The following is a 20,369-nucleotide window of genomic DNA, read 5'->3' as shown; positions in this document are numbered from 1 at the left end:
TATCTCTCTCAACTAAAATGAAAGTTGAATCTAAACTCCACTTGGTCAACCTTTACTAGGGCAAAGGAAAGTCAAGGGACTGATTAAATTGGCCTTTGAATCCTATTTATTTCCTAAGAAAAGGTGGAGATTACTTAAGTTCAGCTCAATTAGCAAGATAACGATTATCAATTATGTTGAGTTTAATAACTGTTGAGTTATTGAATTCTTAACCAGGACCAAAAGGGGAAAAAGTAAAATTGCTGGAATAATAAAAATGTCCTTAGATAGGAAGCAATGGTAACTTAAATCAAAGAGAACAATCATAAACTGAAAATACCTCAATTATCATTAATTCAAATACCAGTCTGTAACATGAAAGAATTCATAGATTCAATTATAAAGGTAAATAGCCAGCTCAGATACTGAAAGAAATAAATAAAGTGAAAGGGAAGTTTAAAACAAAGAAATATAAAACCTGGATTGAGAGTCACTCTTAAAGCGAGAAGAAATCCTAAATACTAAGAGAGAGAGGAGAAGATCTCCCTCTCAACTAAATCTAAATCATTGAAAAATAAAATATGCGAGCTCTCTTTTGAATGGTTGCATTCCCACACTTTATAACCTCTGGTCTATGCTGTCTGTACTTGGATCTGGGCCAAAAAGGGCTTCAGAAATCGATGGGGCATATTCTGTAAATTCTGATATGTGGGTCACGCGGTCGCGTCATTCGGAGCTTTTCCTTGCCACGCGGTCGCGTCAGTCACGCGTCCACGTCGTATGCGTTCTGCTTATGTCGCGCGGTCGCATCAGTCATGCGGCCGCGTCGCTGCATCTTCGCTTCTGGCACGCGATCGCGTCGTCTATGCGATCGCGTGAATACTAGTTTCCTTCAAAGCTCTGTTTTGCTTTCTCCTTCCATTTTTGTATGTTTCCTTTTCCATCCTTTAAGTCATTCTGCCTTAGAATATCTGAAACTACTCAACACACTAATCACGGCATCGAATGGAAATAAAGGTAATTAAAATAATTAATCTTTAAAGCTTAGAAAAACCTGTTGTTCACAATATGACATAATAAGGAAGGGAAAGTAAAACCATGCAGTTAATATGAATAAGTAGGTGGAAGATTGAATAAATCACTCAAATTAAGCACAAAAGAACTCAATTTTCTTTCCCCTAGTTTCCTCTTCATCATGAGAGGAGGAGTATTCTTCAGCCTCCATAATCTGCAACAGAGAGTTCAAGGGGACTTCTATGGTTTTCCCATGAGTTCTGATTTCCTTCAGATCCTCAACTGGAGGGTCTTTAGTGGGCGTTGAATGCCCATCCTCTCCTATTTTGGCGTGTAATGCCAGAGACTGCTCCTTATTGGGCATTGGACATCCAGCCTCTCCTTTGCTGGCATTCAACGCCAAAGGGTGCTTCTCAGCTTCGGCCTCAGCTCCTATACGAAGGACCTTGCACTCTTCATTTGGATTCACTTCAGTGTTTCTTGGAAGAGTGTTTGATGGGATCTCTCGGATCTTCTTGCTCAGCTGACCAGTCTGTATCTCTAGTTTCCTGATGGAAGACCTAGTTTCAGTCATGAAGCTGTGTGTGGTCTTAGAGAGATTAGAGACTATAGTAGCGGGGTCAGAGAGGCTCTGCTTGGGTGTCTTCATCTATTGCTGAAAGGGTTCGAATGCTTTATTGTTGAACCAGGTCTGGTTTATTCCATTTGAATTATTGCTGAATCCTTATTGAGGCTTCTGTTGATCTTTCCACCCAAAGTTACGGTGGTTCCTCCTTCACTAATTGAATATATTTGAATAGAGATTGTTATTAGAGTTTTTAGAGGGGTTTCCCATATAGTTAACCTCTTCCATGGTGGTCCAGGCATTATCACCTGTGTCCATCTTATAGGCTGTCTTTGGACAGTAAGCCTCTGAACTCTGTGTTCCACTCAAGTGCTGAGTGATCATGTTGATCTATTGGGACATGAGCTTGTTTTGAGCTAAGATGGCATCTAAGGTACTTATCTCTAGGATGCCTCTCTTCTGAGCAGCCCCATTGTTCATAGGGTTCCTCAGAAAATTGAGAGAAAAAGGAGAAGAGAGAAGAAGTACTATTCACTTCTCACTTCAATCCGCAATATCTCGAGCTACAGTACTCCGATTCGTGTGTCGTCAGTGGCTACGTGAAGCTCTTGCCGAGCCTGTCACTTGTATCTAAGCTTTGTGGTAAGAATTTTGAGTTTTACATGCCCAATTTTCGTGCTCTTGTGAAATTCGAGTTTTAAGGTTTGGTTTTGAGTGAAATCTTGTGTTTTGGGTGTTTAGGTACACTCTATCACTTGATTACTTGTGGTTTTGGCTTCCAAAATTGTTGGTTAAGGTAAGAACTCTTGAAACCCTTGTGATTTTATGATTATGTTGAGCCCTAAATTGATTAGTGATTATTTGTGTGTATATAGCTTGTTTGTTGTGAGTTTGGGAGCTTTTGGAGCTTGTTGGTGCTTGTTGGAGTCCTTTTGGAAGCTTGGATTGTGGTTAAGAGCTTGCTTGTGCTCTTTTGGGGTTTTGGTGCATATTGGGAATTGGCTAAGGTATGATTTTGGTTTCCTCTATGTAGTATATAATATTCATGGACACTTAGACTAGTGCCCTATAAGATAGGTTGGGATTTATGTGGTTGTTGTTGATGTATGATGAATAAATATTGTTATATTGGTAAATAATGGTTGTTGAGTATTGAATGTTGATGTATGATGATTTACAATGGGTTTAGGAATTTTAAGTTCAATTATGATGATTAATATTGATATGATGAAGTTGAATGATTGTGTAGATTTAAAAGTGGTTTGATATGATATATGTGATGTCGAGATTGTTGGAATGGTAATTGATGATGTGGTATGATTGATAAATGGATACATTGATGTTGGTAGTTGGATATGGGAGATTGATATTGAAATTGAGGATAGAAAGATGATTGGTAAATGTACTGGTGGGAAAATTGTTTGTAATGTTATATGTTTGATAAATGAGTTTGAAAATGATGAAATGTGGTGGAAAGTTTGATATGAATGGAAAATTGTGATCCAGGAGGGTAGGGTGTGTTGAAAATGGGAGTTCGGTATTGTTTTGGTTGGATGTGGTTGAGAATTTGATAAATTGAGTATAGGTGGAATTTTGGTAAAAAGGTAATTTTGGTAAACTTTGTTTGATCATAACTGTTGCCTCGGTTTCCAAAATTGGTGAAAAATTGTACGAAATTAAGGCTTATTGAAAACCCTTCGAACAGATATAAAGTTTGTAAAATTTGGAATTTTTTAGATGAAGTTATGATCATTCAAAGATTGGTGTAAAAATCTAAAATTCTGCAAAGTTGCAGAATTTTATGATTTCTGGTATGTGCGTACGCACAGCCTTGTGTGCACGCACACCTCTGTGAAAATTTGGATTTGTGCACACGCACAGACCTGTGTGTATGAACACGCAGAGGCAGGCAGTCTGCTCATAGTGCTAGCACAGCCCTGTGTGTACGCACACGTTGGGAAGGCCAGTCTGTTGAGGCCGCTAGCACAGGTTGTGCGAGCGAATAGACATTATGAATTTTTTGGTACCTGTGCATATGCACACTTTTAAAAACTTCTTCCGGGCCTGCGCACGCACACCCCTGTGCGTACGCACACGCCCTGTTTCTCAATTTTAAACTTTGTTTTCAACTATTTTACCTTTCCTACAAGATTGTAAGCCTCTATAACACCATTTTAAAACTCTTGGACTTATTTTTGGCTTTTAAAATATGGGAAAAATCTTAGGTAAATTTATTTGGGTTTTACGTTAGGAAGTTAGGAAACGGAGGTGTATGTTTCTGGTGTACTGAGGATGGGTATGGTAAAGTGAAAAAGGAGAATGGTACTAGAATTGAGGAACTCATGAACTGTGAGTTCGGAATGGAAATCATGAATTAATGATGGTTGTGATGAGACAAGGACTCAAAGAGAAATGATGATCCTGATGGATGTTGAGAGTGTGCGGGGCCTATATCCCAGCGTAGCAGATTTTCTCTGCTGCATGACTAGTTGTTGTTGAGAGTGTGCGGAGCCTATATCTCCGACGTGGCAGACGTTTCTGTCAGATGACTTGTTGAATGTTGAGAGTGTGTGGGGCCTGTATCCCCGGCGTGGCAGATTATTCTACTACATGATTTGTTGTGGTTGGTTCCTTCTCTGCTGCACGAAGTGTGTGGGGCCTATATCCCTGACGTAATAGACTCCCTACTGCATGAGTGTGCAGGGCACTATATCTCTGATGCAGCAGATTCGCTGCTACATGAGTGTGCAGGGGACTATATCTCTAGCATGGCAGAAAAGGCTACATCCGAGAGGATGTGTCGGGTTGGCATTTACAGACCGACAAGTGATATCACGAGCCAATAGAACAGGCATTCATCATATGCATCTCTTAGATGCTTGTTTGCTTTGATTAATTGAGTTTGCCTAATTGTATAATATGTCTACTTGCTTCTTGAAATTTTTGTTATATATTTGAATATTACCTGTGTTTTGCTTGCTTGCATTATCTGTGTTTGTCTGGTGCTGAGGAGGTCAGGTAGGCGGTGGCGACGGGATCGCAGGGAGGGTAGGTTGGTGAAGGCTGTGGGACAGTGGTGTTTAGTCTAGTTAGAAATCCCCTAAGTTAGATTTACATTACCCTATTATTATATTATAGTTTAAGTTATGTTTTAATGTTTTAGTTAAGCTTTACGATGAATCTTGTGGTGGATGTGAAGTCTAGGATTGCCTTTGGTGTCCCAGGGTATTATATCTTACATTAATGGGCATTGTTACCATACTGAGAACTTCCGGTTCTCATACCGTATTTATGTTGTATTTTTCAGATACAAGTCGCAACCCACCTCAGTGAATTGCTTCGATGGTGATAGAAGTGGAGGATCCTGTTACTCTTGGAGTATTTTTTTGGTTAATTTTTGTTTATATATCTCTCACTTTTGTATTTTGTTTCCCTAGAGGCTTGTATTTGAGAGAGGGTAAAACTTGTATAACCTATATCAAAAACGTCAAATTCTGTTTTGTCTGTATACAGCTAGCCGGCTTAAACTTCGTGAGCCGTGGCTAGATTCTTATGATATTATATATTTATCTTTTATTATATTATATATGTCTCTTGTGTGTTAAGTTAGAAGCTTCGTTAGTACGTCTTGCGCTTTTCAAATCCTGTTTTTGAGCTATATCCTTCATCAGGCTTCTAGAGTATATCAATTCTTTCTATATATTATATGTACGAGCTTAGAACTGTCGTAATCTCTGATTAACCTTTGCTTTACGATGCGAGGTAAAGTTTAGGCTAATTAGGGTGTTACACGCACGCATACCCCTGTGCGTACGCACACGTCCTGTTTCTCAAATTTGAGTTTTATTTTTAACTATTTCACCTTCCCAACAAGATTGTAAGCTTCTATGACACCATATTAAGGCTTTTGGATATAATTTTTGGTATGAGAACATGGGGAAGACTTTAGAGATTTAGTTGACGTTATCTTGGAAAAAATTAGAAAACGGAGGCTTAGGTTTCGGATGTACTGAGGATGGTTTGATGGCGTGTGAAGGTAGATTGGTATGTGAAACGAGAAATGATGAACTGTTGAGTTCGAAACTGAAATTTGAATTGGTAGTGGTTGAGATGAGTCGAGGACTCTGAATGAGTATGAGTGGAAGTGTGCTATGAGGTGTTGCCTCTGAGATTGAATATGTAATTATGAAATGCATTGTTCTCCGTCGTAGGGGCTATGGCAGTCTCCCGCCTACACTCGGATATGAGGTTGAAGCTGCGCTTCTCTCTCATATTTGTGCTCAAGAGGACGATGGTAGGGCACACTCCCTCGGAATGTTTCCCTCTGAAAGGAGAAGGTGGTAGGGCATTCATCGCTCGGAATTTTTCTTCCTGCACATAGATTTCTCTTTGATTGCAAGGTGGTAGGGCACTAACCCATGGAATCATACGGCAACCAGAGGAAGGTGGTAGGGCACGCTCCCTCGGAATGTTTCCTTCTGAAAGGAAAAGGTGGTAGGGCACTCATCCCTCGGAATTATTCCTCCTTATGCGCAATAGAGAGACTAATCCGGGAGTTGTCGACCGGATTTTCTGTCGGGTTTGGCATAATAACCTACATGCGGTATCACAACCAATAGGACAGACATTCATGATGTGTATCTTCTATATGTTTGCTTGCTTTGGTAACTTGAGTTTGCCTAATTGTATAACATGCCTACTTTCTTCTTGAATTACTTGTTATATATATGAATACTACATGTGTTTTCCTTGCTTGCATTATTTGTGTTTGTTTGGTGCTAAGGAGGTTAGGTAGGCGGTGGCGATGGGATCGCACAGAGGGTAGGTTGGTGATGGCTGTGGGACAGCGGTGACTAGTTCTAGTTAGAAATCCCCTAAGATTAGATACCTTGTTTATTATTCACGGTTTAAGTTCTTTATTTCGTAAGGTTTGGATATCTGTTTGGTATGAAGCTCTAGGATTGCCTCTGGCATCCCGGGGTCTTACATCTTACATTGCTGGGTACTGTTACCATACTGAGAATCTCTGGTTCTCATTTCATAGTTGTTGTTATTTTTCAGATGCAGGTTGTAACCCACCTCAGTGAGTTGCTTGATGGTAGCAGAGCGGAGGATCATATTCTATTTGTTGTGATTTTATTTATTTTGATTAGTACTCTCACTTTTGTATTTACTTTTTGCCTTAGAGGGTAACTTTGACAGTGATATTTTGTATAAGCTGTTTTACTTTCAAACCTCTGTATGTCAGTATCTATAGCTAGCCGGCTTAAACTCTGCAAGCCGTGGTTAGATCTTTATATTATTATACCCTTCTATTTTGTTATATTACATCTATATCTTGTGCTTTAAGTTTGTGGCTTCGTGAGTACATTTTGCGCTTTTCAAATTATGTTTTGAGTTGTATCCTTCATCGGGCTTCTAGAATAATTATTATTCCTTCTATATATATAGTTATGTATGAGCCTTAGCATTGTCATAACCCTTGATTAACCTTTGTCTTACGGCATGAGGTAAGGCTTAGGGTAATTAGGGTGTTACATTTAGTGGTATCAGAGCGGCTCGTCCTCGTGAGCCTGAGAGATGGACCAATTGTGCTTCATTGCATACTCTGGGTCATTTTTCTTTTATGCTATTTAGGTTATCTACTTGATATATCATAGCATGCTTGTTTGTGAGTGCCTTTTTGGGAAAATTGAAACACTAGGCTTTTGATATTGAGACTGATCACCTTGATATCGATTGGTTGGTGTAGACAAGAACCCTAATGGCTACTCGCGGACGAGGTCGTACTCGTACACCGGGAGGAACTGAGAATGACCGACCGACCGATAACCATGCCGAGTTCATGGTAGCGATGGCCAACTTGGCTAATACCATGGAAGCGAATACTGCTGTGACTCTGCAAGCTGTGCAGAGGCTGGGTCAACCTGCGGAAAATAGGAATGGTAATGGAAATGGGAACGAACATGCGGAATGAAATGCTAATGACTTGGGAGGTTCTCCAATGACCTTGGCTACATTTCTGAAAGTTCACCCACCGACTTTTAGAGGTTCAAACAACCCTACTGAGGCGGATAATTGGTTCCAAGCTATGGAGCACGCGTTATAAGCACAGCATGTTTCAAACAACCAATATGTAGAGTTCGCTGCGTATCAGCTTTTGGGAGAGGCTCAGCATTGGTGGCAAGGAGAGTGCCAGTTGTTGTGACTTCCGAATGCAAAAATCCATTGGGATGTATTCCAGACGGCCTTCTACAAGAAGTACTTTCTTGAGTCTGCAAGGGAAGCGAAGGAGATGGAACATATGCAGCTGAAGCAGGGTTCCTTGTCTGTGGCGGACTATACTAGTGATGAGCGGATAATTTATACGCTTTTTGGCATTATTTTTAGTATGTTTTCAGTATGATTTAGTTAGTTTTTAGTATATTTTTATTAGTTTTTAATTAAAAATCACATTTCTGGACTTTACTATGAGTTTGTGTATTTTTCTATGATTTCAGGTATTTTCTGGCTGAAATTGAGGGACCTGAGCAAAAATCAGATTCAGAGGTTGAAAAAGGACTGCAGATGCTGTTGGATTCTGACCTCCCTGCACTCAAAGTGGATTTTCTGGAGCTACTAAACTCCAAATGGCGTGCTTCCAATTGCGTTGGAAAGTAGACATATAGGGCTTTCCAGAAATATATAATAGTCCATACTTTGAATAAGGATTAATGACGTAAACTGGCGTTCAACGCCAGTTCCATGCTGCATTCTGGAGTCAAACGCCGGAAACAAGTTGCAAAGTGGAGTTCAACGCCAGAAACACGTTACAAACTGGCGTTCAACTCAAAGAATGACCTCTCCACGTGTAAACTTCAAGCTCAGCCCAAGCACACACCAAGTGGGCCCTGGAAGTGGATTTCTACATCATTTACTCAATTCTGTAAACACTAGTAACTAGTTTAGTATAAATAGGACTTTTTACTATTGTATTAGACATCTTGGGACGTTTAGTTCTTAGATCATGGGGGCTGGCCATTCGGCCATGCCTGAACCTTCATCACTTATGTATTTTCAACGGTAGAGTTTCTACACACCATAGATTAAGGTGTGGAGCTCTGCTGTTCCTCAAAGATTAATGCAAAGTACTACTGTTTTTCTATTCAATTTAACTTATTCCACTTCTAAGATATTCATTCGCACTTCAATATGATGGATGTGATGATCGTGACAGTCATCATCATTCTCAACTTATGAACGCATGCCTGACAACCACTTCCGTTCTACCTTAGATTGAATGGATATCTCTTGGATATCTAATACAAGGGACCGAGTCCGAGATATTAGTGTCTTCGTGGTATAAGTTAGAACCCATGGATGGCCATTCCTGAGATCCGGAAAGTCTAAACCTTGTCTGTGGTATTCCGAGTAGGATCTGGGAAGGGATGGCTGTGACGAGCTTCAAACTCGCGAGTGCTGGGCGTAGTGACAAACGCAAAAGGATAGTAAATCCTATTCCAGTATGATCGAGAACCGACAGATGATTAGCCATGCAGTGACAGTGCATTGGACCATTTTCTTAGGAGGATGGGATGTAGCCATTGACAACGGTGATGCCCTACATAAAGCTTGCCATGGAAAGGAGTAGGATTGATTGGATGAAGACAGCAGGAAAGCAGAGATCAGAGGAACGAAAGCATCTCTATAGGCGTATCTGAAATTCTCACCAATGAATTACATAAGCACCACTATCCTATTTTATATTTTATTTATTTTCATCCACTATAATTTCTTAATACAATTTAATCCGCCTGACTGAGATTTACAAGGTGACCATAGCTTGCTTCAAGCCGATAATCTCCGTGGAATCGACCCTTACTTACGTAAGGTTTATTACTTGGACGACCCAGTGCACTTGCTGGTTAGTTGTACGAAGTTGTGAAATAGATATAAGATCATGAACGTGCGTATTGAGTTTTTAGCGCCGTTATCAAGGAATGGAATGATCACGATTTCGCACACCAAGCTTTTGGCACTGTTGCCGGGGATTGTTCGAGTTTGGACAACTGACGGTTCATCTTGTTGCTCAGATTAGGTAATTTTCTTTTTCGTTTTATTTTCAAAAAAAAATTTGTTTTCAAAAATCTTTCAAAAAAAAAATTTCTTTTCCTTTTGTTTTCGAAAATTATTCTAAATTTTTAAGAATGAATTCTAAAGTTTCAAAATGGTATGCTGAAGTTTGGCTAGCCATCAAGCTTTAGACTAACCTGGTATGATTCCTGGAATCTTGATTGAGGACTTTGAATTCATTGCTTCCTTTTCCCTATATGTTTTCAAAAAAAAAATTTAAAATATACAAAAATTCAAAAAAATTACTAAAATCATAAAATCAAAAATATTTTTTGTTTCTTGTTTAAGTCTAGAGTCAATTTTTAAGTTTGGTGTCAATTGCAATTTTTTTTCTAAAAATTTATGCATTTTTCGAAAATTCATGCATTCATAGTGTTTTTCATGATCTTCAAGTTGTTCTTGGTAAGTCTTCTTGTTTGATCTTCATATTTTCTTGTTTTGTGTCTTTTCTTGTTTTTCATATGCATTTTTAATTTGTTAGTTTCTAAATTTTGAAAATTTCTAAGTTTGGTGTCTTGCATGTTTTTCTTTCATTAAAAATTTTCAAAAATAAGTCTTGATGTTCATCTTGATCTTCAAAGTGTTCTTGGTGTTCATCTTGACATTCATAGTGTTCTTGCATGCATTGTATGTTTTGATTCATAATTTTTATGTTATGAGTCTTTTTCATGTTTTTCTCTCTCATCATTAAAAATTCAAAAATAAAAAAAAAATATCTTTTCCTTCTTTTACTCAAAATTTTCGAAAATATGATTTGATTTAGTCAAAAAGTTTTTAAATTTAATTGTTTCTTATGAATCAAATCAAATTTTCAATTTAAAAATCTTATCTTTTCAAAATCTTTTTCAAAAATCAAATCTTTTTCATTTTACCTTCATATTTTCGAAAACTTTTTAAATTTGATTTTCAAAATCTTTTTCTTATTTTATTTCTTAATTTTCAAAATATTTACTAACATTTAATATGATTGATTGAAAAATTTCAAGTTGTTACTTGCTTATTAAGAAAGATTCAATCTTTAAACTCTAGAATCATATCTTTTTAGTTTCTTGTTAGTCAAGTAATCAACTTTAGTTTTCAAAATCAAATCTTTTTAATTTTGTTTTCAAGTCTTTTTCAAATTAAAATTTCAATCATATCTTTTTCAAATTCAATTTCAAAATCTTTTCTAAGTTCTTATCTTTTTAAAAAAATTGATTTTCAATTCTTATCTTTTTGTTTCAATCATATCTTTTTAAATTTCAATCATATCTTTTTCAAAAACAAATTTCAAAACTTTTTCAATCAATCTTATCTTTTTTTTTCAATCATATCTTTTTCAAAACTACCTAACTAATCCTCTCTCTCTCTTATTTTCGAAAATTCCCTCTCTCCTTTTTCAAAATTCCCTTTTAATTAACTAATTGTTTTAATTTTAATTTAATTTCAACTTTAATTTTCGAATTCTAACTTTCAATTTTAATTTTTATTTTAATTAAATTTCTAAATTCTCTCTCTCATCTCCTTCTATTTATTTATTCATCTACTAACACTTCTCTTCCATCCAAAAATTCGAACACCACCTCCCTCTCTGTGTTCGAGTTTTCCCTCTTCTCTTCTTTACATTACATTCTTTTCTTCTTCTACTCACACAAAGGAATCTCTATACTGTGACATAGAGGATTCCATATTTTCTTTGTTATTCCCTTCTTTGTCATATGAGCAGGAGCAAGGACAAGAACATTCTTGTTGAAGCAGATCCTGAACCTGAAAGGACTCTGAAAAAGAAACTTAGAGAAGTTAAAATACAACAATTGAGAGACAACCTTACAGGAATTTTCGAACAAGAAGAGGAGATGGCAGCCGAAAATAATAATAATGCAAGGAGGATGCTTGGTAACTTTACTGCACCTAATTCCAATTTACATGGAAGAAGCATCTCTATCCCTGCCATTGGAGCAAACAACTTTGAGCTGAAACCTCAATTAGTTTCTCTAATGCAACAGAACTGCAAGTTTCATGGACTTCCATCTGAAGATCCTTTTCAGTTCTTAACTGAGTTCTTGCAAATCTGTGATACTGTTAAGACCAATTGGGTTGACCACGAGGTCTACAAGCTTATGCTTTTCCCGTTTGCTATAAGAGACAGAGCTAGAGTGTGGTTGGACTCTCAACCCAAAGATAGCCTGAACTCTTGGGATAAGCTGGTCACGGCTTTCTTAGCCAAGTTCTTTCCTCCTCAAAAGCTGAGTAAGCTTAGAGTGGATGTTCAAACCTTCAGACAGAAAGAAGGTGAATCCCTCTATGAAGCTTGGGAGAGATATAAGCAACTGACCAAAAAGTGTCCTTCTGACATGCTTTCAGAATGGACCATCCTGGATATATTCTATGATGGTCTGTATGAATTAGCTAAGATGTCATTGGATACTTCTGCAGGTGGATCCATTCACCTAAAGAAAACGCCTGTAGAAGATCAAGAACTCATTGACATGGTTGCTAATAACCAGTTCATGTACACTTCTGAAAGGAATCATGTGAGTAATGGGACGCCTCAGAAGAAGGGAGTTCTTGAAATTGATACTCTGAGTGCCATATTGGCTCTGAATAAAATATTGACTCAGCAAGTCAATATGATTTCTCAGAGTCTGAATGGAATGCAAGCTGCATCCAACAGTACTCAAGAGGCATCTTCTGAAGAAGAAGCTTATGATCCTGAGAACCCTGCAATAGCAGAGGTGAATTACATGAGTGAACCCTATGGAAACACCTATAATCCCTCATGGAGAAATCACCCAAATCTTTCATGGAAGGATCAACAAAAGCCTCAACAAGGCTTTAATAATGTTGGAAGAAACAGGTTTAACAATAATAAACCTTTTCCATCATCCACTCAGCAACAGACAGAGAACTCAGAACTCCAAATGGAGCGCTTCTAATTGCGTTGGAAAGTAGACATCCAGGGCTTTCCAGCAATATATAATATTCTATACTTTGAATAAGGATTAATGACGTAAACTGGCGTTCAACGCAAGTTCCATGCTGCATTCTGGAGTCAAACGCCAGAAACAAGTTGCAAAGTGGAGGTCAACGCCAGAAACACGTTACAAACTGGCGTTCAACTCTAAGAATAACCTCTCCACGTGTAAACTTCAAGCTCAGCCCAAGCACACACCAAGTGGGCCCCGGAAGTGGATTTCTACATCATTTACTCAATTTTGCAAACCCTAGTAACCAATTTAGTATAAATAGGACTTTTTACTATTGTATTAGACATATTGGGACGTTTAGTTCTTAGATCATGGGGGCTGGCCATTTGGCCAAGCCTGAACCTTCATCACTTATGTATTTTCAACGGTAGAGTTTCTATACACCATAGATTAAGGTGTGGAGCTCTGTTGTTCCTCAAAGATTAATGCAAAGTACTACTGTTTTTCTATTCAATTCAACTTATTCCGCTTCTAAGATATTCATTCGCACTTCAATATGATGGATGTGATTATCGTGACAGTCATCATCGTTCTCAACTTATGAACGCGTGCCTGACAACCACTTCCGTTCTACCTTAGATTGAATGGATATCTCTTGGATATCTAATACAGGGGACCGAGTCCGAGATATTAGTGTCTTCGTGGTATAAGTTAGAATCCATGGATGGCCATTCCTGAGATCCAGAAAGTCTAAATCTTGTCTGTGGTATTCCGAGTAGGATCTGGGAAGGGATGGCTGTGACGAGCTTCAAACTCGCGAGTGCTGGGTGTAGTGACAGACGCAAAAGGATAGTAAATCCTATTCCAGTATGATCGAGACCCGACAGATGATTAGCCATGCAGTGACAGCGCATTGGACCATTTTCACAGGAGGATGGGATGTAGCCATTGACAACAGTGATGCCCTACATAAAGCTTGCCATGGAAAGGAGTAGGATTGATTGGATGAAGACAGCAGGAAAGCAGAGATCAGAGGAACGAAAGCATCTCTATACGCTTATCTGAAATTTTCACCAATGAATTACATAAGCACCACTATCCTATTTTATATTTTATTTATTTTCATCCACTATAATTTCTTAATACAATTTAATCTGCCTGACTGAGATTTACAAGGTGACCATAGCTTGCTTCAAGCCAACAATCTCCGTGGGATCGACCTTTACTCACGTAAGGTTTATTACTTGGACGACCCAGTGCACTTGTTGGTTAGTTGTACGAAGTTGTAAAATAGATATAAGATCATGAACGTGCGTATTGAGTTTTTAGCACCGTTACCAAGGAATGGAATGATCGCAATTTCGCACACTAACTAGCCGCTTTGAGGATCTCTGTAGGTTCTCTAGGGCGTGTCAGGGTGCTCCGGAGACCTATGAAAGCTGAAAGTGCATCAAGTATCAAAAGGGCTTGAAGGATATCATCATGACCGCTGTGGCTCCTTTGGAGATTCGGATTTTCTCCGATTTGGTGAACAAGGCGAGAGTTGTTAAGGAATATGCAAAGACGATAGCCTCGCCAAGGGACGCTCGTGGAGGAAACACTGATAGGGAACGTGACGATTACCTTGGACCAAGGGGACAAAACTTCAAGAGAAATGGTGAAGGGAAGCAGTCAAGAGCTTACCCCTCTGATATGAAATGTCAGGAGTGTGGAAACTACCATCCGAATAAGCCATACCAGTTGGGTATGAAGCTATGTTACAAATGTGGCGCACCGGGACATTTGGTTAGAGATTGTCCACACCGAGGAACAGATGAGGCGGGTCCATCACAATAACAGTGTTGAGGTAATCATGGATCTGATAGCCGAACCTTAACTTATTTTCATAGTATAGACTATCACTCTTCTTGTTGAAAAAATTTTAAAGCTTAGAAGGATTTTTAAATTTGGTTTGGAACTTTGGTTTAAATGATTTGGTTTTGAAACTAGGATTCGAACTTTTGATTAAATGATACAATTTAGAAAGGAAAGTGAGTTCTATGATTTTATTAACTTGTGATTTTGGTTTGTAAATTTAAGTTATCAAAAGGGATTTAAATTGAACGGTTTTGATTTAAGGGTTTTAATGAATTTAGAAAAATCATGCTTCAAAGTGATTGATTTACAATAAGAGATTTTGACTCTTTTGAGAAGGTTTTAACAATGGACTCATTTAGATTGAACTTGTTTTAAAGGTTTTGAAAAATATTACAAAATCGGTATTTGGTTTAAGTAAAATTTTTGGATTCTTAATGACAATAATCAGCGTGATACAGCAAAAGGCAAAAGAGAACATCGACACGGTAGGATGATGGTGAATGAGAGGCTTTGGCAACTTGTTGGGTTGATAACGTTGATAGTAGAATGCTTTATGGAGAATATATATATCGCGTGATTCAAATTTTTGAGGGCGAAAATTTTATTAGGAGGGGAGAATGTAAAAACCGGAGTTTTCACGTAAAACCATTTTAATAAAATAATTTTAGTGCCCGAAATAGATTCAAAATTCATAAGTTTTAATTTGAAAATATAAAGGTGAAATTTGGTTTCATTGAATTTTTATAAAAGGTACCGGCACTTAGGCTGACAGTACCGGCTCTAGTCTGTCTAGTACCGCGTATTTTGAAAAATAAGGTTTTTAAAGTTGATTTATTGTTTTGAAAGGATAAAAATAATTTAGAATTTAAAACCAGGCACTAATATTAAAGGTTTTGGCCCAAAATGTGCCAAACGGACCAAAAATGCTAACGGGTTGGACCGGGCCCAAACCAAGCCCAAGGCCCAACTTATATAAACCCATTAATGAGCATTTCAGCTCATTTGATGCAAAAAGAGAGAGAGGGGCGCGGTTTGAGAGAAGAGAGAAGGGGTGGTGTTACTATTTACATCCACCTTCCGGGAGCCATAACTTGAGCTCCGGAACTCCGATTGACGAGCCGTTTGCGGCCACGCGAAGCTCTCCTCAAGTTCTTCAATTCTATCTAAGCAAACCTGGTAAAGAATCATGTGTCACTTCCCAGTTTCCAGCCCTAGAATTCTGCGTTTTTGGGGTTATGGTTTTGAGTAGATTTTGTGATTTTGCTTGTTTAGGTGATCTCTAGTAGCGAATAATTGTTGGATTTTACCCCTAATCTCGTTGGTTAACGTAAAGTTTCACTAAACCCTTGTGTTTAGTTATTTTGTGTATCTTAGGTTTTGATTTTGGTATATATATAATGTTAGTTTGAGCTTTGGTGGCTTGTTGGTGAGATTGAAAGTTCGTTGGACTTCAATCTTGGTGCGTTGTGCTTTTTGGGGAGCGGCCAAGGTATGGTTTTGGTCTCCTCTATGTAATATGTAATATCAATGGACACTTAGGCTAGTTGACCTTAAGATAGGTTGAAAGTTGTGGTCGTATGATTAGTTGTATATAAATGTATGCTTGATGATGGTTTGGATGTAGGATGAATGAGTTTGAATGTGATGATATATATATATATATATATATATATATGTTGGTAAAATGATTATTATTGATGACAATGATGACTTTGATGATGGTGGGTGTTGATATTTGAAGATGAATGTTGATTATGATTATATTGTTAGATGATGATTATTGATGAGTTGTGTTGGTGGGTGTTGAGATTTGAAGATGGACACTGATGATGATTTTTGATTGTTGGTTATGGTGGTTGATGAGGATTGTTGAGTATTATTGGTGTTGATGAGTTTTATGATAGGTTTGGTTAATGATAGATATTGTTTGATAATGGCTATTGGAATTTATGAGGTTTTGTCTTGGTAGTTGAGGTTGTTATTGATTGATGATGATTATGAGTGTAGATTTGTGACTAAATGAGAAATTATGGATTGGTAGTGAGATATGGTATAATGATGTTGAGGTATGATGCTTGATGACTTTGAATGATTGTATATTGTTGGATGTTGATTTAAAGCATGAATGAGGTTGATGATGAGAATCGATAGTGGTAAAATGATTATTGGTGAATATGTTGGCGGAGGATTGACTTTGGTATCATATAATTGAGGTTTGATGGTTGAGAATAGTACAATATGTTATAAAGGGTAGATTTTGATGAGAAGTGGAGTTTAGAATGGTTTTAATTGGTTTTGGTTGGTTTAAGTTGTGAAAATGAGAAAATTGGTAAGTTGTGAACTTTTGGTAAAAGTTGGTTTTTGGAGAACTTTGTCTGATCATAACTTATGCCTCAGTTTTCAAAATTGGTTGAAATTTGATTGAAATTCATGCTTATTAAAAACTCTTCAAATCGATATAAACTTTGCAAAATTTAGATTTTTGTAGTTTTGATCATTCAAAGATTGGTGTCAAAATCTGAAATTCTGCATGGTTGCAGAATTTTATAACTTCTGGTATGTGCACACGCACAACCCTGCAAAATTTTAAACCTGTGCGCACACATAGACCTGTGCGTACGCACAAGCAGGGAAAAGCTTTCTATTTACAGCGCTAGCACAGCTTGTGTGTGCGCATACCAATGAGGATTTACAACCTGTGCGCACGCACAGCTCTGTGCACACGCACAAGTTGGGAAGGAGAGTCTGTTGAGGGTGCTAGCACACCTTGTGCGAGTGAACATACCTTGCAAAATTTGGTTCCTGTGCGTATGCACACCCCTGTGCGTACGCACACTTAAAAATCTCCTGGGCGTGCGCACGCATACCCCTGTGCGTACGCGCACGTCCTGCTTCTCAAATTTAAGTTTTGTTTTCAACTATTTCACCTTCCCAACAAGATTGTAAGCTTCTATGACACCATTTTAAGGCTTTTGGAGATATATTTGGGTATGAGAACATAGAGAAGACTTTAGAAATTTAGTTGACGTTATCTTGGAAAAAATTAGAAAACAGAGACTTAGGTTTTCGGTATTACTGAGGATGGTTTGATGGCATGTGAAGGTGGATTGGTATGTGAAATGAGAAATGATGAACTGTTGAGTTTGGAACTGAAATGTGAATTGGCAGTGGTTGAGATGAGTTGAGGACTCTGAATGAGTATGAGTGGAAGTGTGCTATGAGGTGTGGCCTCTGAGATTGAATATCTAATTATGAAATGCATTGTTCTCCGTCGTAGGGGCTGTGGCAGTCTCCCGCTTACGTTCGGATGTGAGGTTGAAGCTGGGCTTCTCACTCATATTTTTTCTCAAGAGGACGGTGGTAGGGCAAGCTCCCTCGGAATGTTTTCCTCTGAAAGGAGAAGGTGGTAGGGCACTCATCCCTCAGAATTTTTCTTCTTGAGCATGGATTTCTCTCTGATTAAAAGGTGGTAGGGCAATAACCAATAGAATCATGTGGCAACCAAAGGAAGGTGGTAGGGCATGCTCCCTCGAAATGTTTCCCTCTGAAAGGAGAAGGTGGTAAGGCACTCATCCCTCGGAATTATTCCTCCTTATGCGCAATAGAGAGACTAATCCGGGAGTTGTCGACCGGATTTTCTGTCGGGTTTGGCACAATAACCGACATGTGATATCACAGCCAATAGGACAGACATTCATCATGTGTATCTTCTATATGTTTTCTTGCTTTGATTACTTGAGTTTGTCTAATTGTATAATATGCCTACTTGCTTCTTGAATTACTTATTATATATATGAATACTACCTGTGTTTTCCTTGCTTGCATTATCTGTGTTTGTTTGGTGCTGAGGAGGTTAGGTAGGCGGCGGCGATAGGATTGCACGGAGTGTAGGTTGGTGTAGGCTGTGGGACAACAGTGACTAGTTCTAGTTAGAAATCCCCTAAGATTAGATACCTTGTTTATTATTCACGGTTTAAATTATTTATTTCGTAAAGTTGGGATATTTGTTTGGTATGAAGCTCTAGGATTGCCTCTGGCATCCCGGGGTCTTACATCTTACATTAATGGGTACTGTTACCATACTAAGAACCTCCGGTTCTCATTCCATATGTTGTTGTTTTTCAAATGTAGGTTGCAACCCACCTCAGTGAGTTGCTTGATGGTAACAGAGCGTAGGATCATATTCTATTTGTTGTGATTTTGGTTATTTTGATTAGTACTCTCACTTTTGTATTTACTTTTGCCTTAGAGGCTAACTTTGAGAATGATATTCTGTATAAGCTGTTTTTACTTTTAAACCTCTGTATGTCAGTATCTATAGCTAGCCGGCTTAAACTTCACAAGCCGTGGCTAGATCTTTATATTATCATACCCTTCTATTTTGTTATATTACATCTATATCTTGTGCATTAAGTTTGTGGCTTTGTGAGTACGTTTTGCGCTTTTCAAATTATGTTTTGAGTTGTATCCTTCATCGTGCTTCTAGAATAATTATTATTCCTTATATATATATATGTTTGAGCCTTAGCATTGTCGTAACCCTTGATTAACCTTTATCTTACGGCATGAGGTAAGGCTTAGGGTAATTAGGGTGTTACATTCTTTAGATTCTTTTAATCTTTTGACTCTCTGCTCTCCTGTGACAGAGGTTCTTTAATATTTTTCTTTTCTTTCTTCTTCTTTACTTTCCTATTATTCCATAATATAAATTATCTTCGCATTATTCCTTCGCCTTTCCCTAAGTGTCTTATGGAAAAGAATTATAAAGTTCTTTAATTAAGTCTGCCTTCTCTAAAGCTTTTAAGATTACTCTGCTTGCTTGCTTTCTCCTTAATATTACACATTATAATATTTTTGCAAAATAACATCTTTGATAAATACTAATTTTAATAATAATTTATTTTAATATAAATGAGTAATTTTAAAGCAGTATTTAAAATAATATTTATAATCTTCTTTTAAAACTTAGTTTATAAAATCTTATTTTTAAACTTTTATTAATTGCTTTCTAAATCACGAAGTTTTAATATTCTATTTTCAACCTCCATATTTTATAAAATCATATTTGAAACCCTCACTTATTTTCATATTTATAAAAATAATCCTGAACTTTTATAAAATACTCATTTTTACCCCGTACTTTATTTATTATCCAAAATACCGAGAAACTTATATAATTACAAATTTTACCTTGATTTTTACATATAAATACAATGTTATCCTTCAGAAATAAAGTTTAAATACTAATATTCCTCTTATACCCAAAACTGAAACCCTTAGCCTTTTCCTTTCAAAATATTATTTGTATTTTAATCCGTTTTCGAGTCAATCTTTTGGTTACCGATTTTTCGTAACTTTTAATCTTTTCTCTCGGCCATCAATCCTCACCAAATTTATCTCAAAATACCACATCACAACAGTTCCCAAAACCATTAAAATAACCACAGTTGAGCTATTTCTCATAGCCAAACCAACAAATCACAAGCAACAACAATAATTCAACATAAACTCATTCAAACTCAAATAATAATTAACCAAATCAAAATTCACTTATCAAATTCATATTTAATTATTATAAAGTACCAAACCCTACCTCCGTACAGAAATCACAACAACAGAAACTTCGGAAAAACTTTTTGATTGAGGTGCTGAAGAAGAAAATGTCAGAAATCGTCTGTGCCTCCTAGAATTCTAATTGACCGAACTCAAAGTGAAGAGGACTTACGTCACCGTCAATTTCTACCAGACAATATATAAAGGAGGAATATATAAACATTTTTACCGGATTAGATTTTTTATTAGAATTACAAATCGCAAGAAATCGAACGCTGAAAATTTACGGTGCCATTGCTTCTCGTTCTCTCCCACTTACGGTGCTTTCTTTTCTTTTTCTCCAAATGCACGTTCGGTGATGCATGAGGAATGAAGGATTGTTA

The sequence above is a fragment of the Arachis ipaensis genome, chromosome B07, assembly GCF_000816755.2.
Source record: "Arachis ipaensis cultivar K30076 chromosome B07, Araip1.1, whole genome shotgun sequence".
Taxonomy (NCBI): Eukaryota; Viridiplantae; Streptophyta; class Magnoliopsida; order Fabales; family Fabaceae; genus Arachis; species Arachis ipaensis.
This window is presented reverse-complemented; position numbering follows the sequence as displayed.